The sequence below is a fragment of the Bison bison genome, unplaced genomic scaffold (assembly GCF_000754665.1).
Source record: "Bison bison bison isolate TAMUID 2011002044 unplaced genomic scaffold, Bison_UMD1.0 scf7180017853154, whole genome shotgun sequence".
NCBI lineage: Eukaryota > Metazoa > Chordata > Mammalia > Artiodactyla > Bovidae > Bison > Bison bison.
The window spans coordinates 2,143-5,183 of NW_011483727.1; the positions used below are offsets into that span (position 1 = coordinate 2,143).

Consider the following 3,041-nt stretch of genomic DNA (forward strand, 5'->3'; position numbering starts at 1 on the left):
CGCACTCGGCCACCAGCTCCCGGAGCCCGCGGTTGTCGGTGTTGCGCACGTACTGCTGCAGCGAGCCCCCCGCAGGGTCCCCCCTGAGGGTGAAGACCACGATGGCGCGTGCCGCGATGCCCGCCCCTAAGAGCGCGTTCACCCCGTGCCAGGCCTGCAGGTCCTGGGCGGTGAAGCGGCCAAGCTGGGTCACCAGGAGCACGGCGTGGGGCCCCGGGGCTGACAGCACATAGCAGCGGCCTCTCTCCTCAAAGCCCGGGTCTGCCTGGGCGACCTCGGGGCTGAAGAGGTCCGGGGTGTCGAGGACTTCCATGTCCCACGAGGCCCAGCAGCAGCTCCCCGTGGCGCAGGCCCTGGTTTCCGCCGTGGCCTCGAGCCTGGAGAGGAAATGCTTCCGCTGGAGGATGCTGTTGCCCGTGGCGCTCTTCCCCGTCCTTGACCTCCGGGCCAGGAGGAGGCACAGCCTGCGCTCCTGCAGGGCAGTCCCCAGGTCCCCTGGACGCCTTGCAAGCAAAGGAGAACAGAGCGCTTCCATGGTTGTGTTTGGGACCAAACATTTACTGTTTTCCCTTGTGGCTCAGCAGGTAAAGAATCTGCCCACTATGCGGGAGACGTGTGTTCAATCTCTGGGTTGGGAAGATCCCCTGGAGAAGGGAAAGGCTGCCCACTCCAAAAATTCTGGCCTGGAGAATTCCATGGAGTGTATAGTCCCTGGGGTTGCAAAGAGTTGGACAGGACTGAGCGATTTTCAGTGTCACCTGGAATTAAACATTAACATGTATGACTGTGACTTCTCTTTCCTTGATGATAATAAAAATCTGCAAGGATCACTGAAGGGAGATAACTACCTATAAGAACTAGAAAATATCAAGAAGAGTCTGTATAGGCTATGGTCTGAATATTTGTGTGCACCCCCTCCCGCCTCAACATTCACAGGTTGAAAACCTAGTCTGGAGAGGAGGGTATTAGGAGGTGGTGTCACTGGGAGGGTCTTAGGACAGGAGGGTATATTTCTCATGATTGGAATTAGTGCCTTGTTCTAATTGATTGTTCTAATTGAGTGTGAGGGCATAGTTAGAGGCTGGCATTCTGCAATCTCAGAGAGGACTCTCCCCCAAACCCAACCATGATCATGGACTTCCAGCCTCCAGAACTGTGAGGAATAAATGTCTGTTGTTTTTAAGTCACCCAGACTCTCTCTCTCTCTCTCTGTCTAAAATAGCAGTCCGAAGAGAGGAAGGCAGTGTCTAAACAAACAAACCAGCAAACCGACACACACAAGCTCAAAATAAAAAGAGTGGGTTTTCCCTTTGCTAGGAATCCATTTTCTACTGAAAACTGCCAGTCATTTTACCATTTCTCACAGGTGACCAATACATCAAGATAACTAAACACATTTTAAGGATGTTTTGAAGTGATACAACTTTATTTTTTAAAACTATGTGCTGGAGTAAACATGAAATTTCTGAAAACTTTGATTCCTCTGAAATCCCCCTTCAGATCCAAGTGTCCAGGTCCTTTCTTGCCAGGTGACCTGCAAGACTGAAGGTCACACTGTCTGCCTCAGGCCAGCGCCTACAGAGCAGGTATAGCAAGAACAGGGCGCCCAGCAGGGCAGCCAGGCCCGGCTTACACCGGATCCTGGAAACCTGTGGGCACCGGTGGTCTGAGAGTGACATGTCCCAGTCCCTGGGTACCCTGGACTCCTTGCAAGCAAAGGAGAACAGAGCGCTTCCATGGTTGTGTTTGGGACCAAACATTTACTGGTTTCCCTTGTGGCTCAGCGGGTAAAGAATCTGCCCACTACGTGGGAGACCTGAGTTCAATCCCTGGGTTGGGAAGATCCCCTGGAATAGGGAAAGGCTACCCACTCCCATATTCTGGCCTGGAGAATTCCATGGACTGTCTAGTCCATGGGGTAGCAGAGTCGGACATGACTAGGCGACTTTCACTTTATTGAGTGACCTGGTGTGAGATTTGGGCACTCCAAGGGGGTCTCTACCCATCTATTTCTCCTGTCTTTGGTGGCACACGTGCACCTGTGCTCCATCAGCTGTTGAACGTCTCTCTAGAGGATTCGCCTTTGTAATACAGGCCATTACTTCGTCTGATATGATCCGTCATCCAGGTTGTGCAAAGCTGGTCCTTCTTTTCCCTGATGCCCTCCCACTGGGGAAAGGGGTGGGGCAGTGGGCCCAGTCTGGAGAACTATCTGGAGTGCCATAGCCGGGGTTTGAATCATAGACTGTCCTCTACCAGTCTTGTAACCCTGGGAGCTTCTTAATTTAAGTGTTAAACCTCTTCTACACAAATGGAATCAATATTGTAGCACTGTCTTCACAGGGCGTCAGAAAATAAATTAAGCTCAACTCTCTTCCTTCCCTTCCTGCCTCCCTCCTCCTCCTCTCTTGTCTCTTAAATCTGCTGCCTAATAAGACACTTGTGTAACCCTCCATCCTTGTTCCCTAACACCTTCTACCTGGTGAACCGTTCCCTCTAATACACGACTTGATGCACTCTACATCCACTTCTGTTTATTCATTTTATTTTGGAAACGGAGATACAGGTTAGTCAAAGAATTTGATATCTCACAGCAGGGCTGGGACAAAGATCCAGGTAAAATGCCAGCCTCAGGGCTCTTGCTGCTTCACCCCAGCGTTGAGTCACCTCTCGGCTTCTCTTGTTCAGTCTTGAATAAGCCCATCCCCCTACCATCCAGGGTTCACACCTGGGGGCAAATACGCATTGTGAGACGTATTCTTACCATAGGCATTTTCTTCATCTCTTGCCACCTTCCGTTCTCCCATGATTACCCGAAAGAGTCCCAGACACAATTTGTTCATTCACTCATTCATCAAATAGGTGTAACTGCCTACAGTGTGTCAGGCCAGGTCTACAATGCTGGTGACCACACAGTGAGAAGGCCATAGTTCCTGCCTTCCCTGGGGCTTTGGAAAGAGATTGGAGGAAATGTTCAGCAAAGACATTTGGAGGAGCCTAGTCTGGGGTTGGGATGATTCTGTGAGAACACCTGGTAAGCT

General features: G+C 51.2%; 1 pseudogene; it reads right to left on the bottom strand.

Annotated features, from left to right (window-relative positions):
- Positions 1-5: 5 nt before the first annotated feature.
- Positions 6-2,807, bottom strand: LOC104998382 (annotated as a pseudogene).
- Positions 2,808-3,041: the final 234 nt, after the last annotated feature.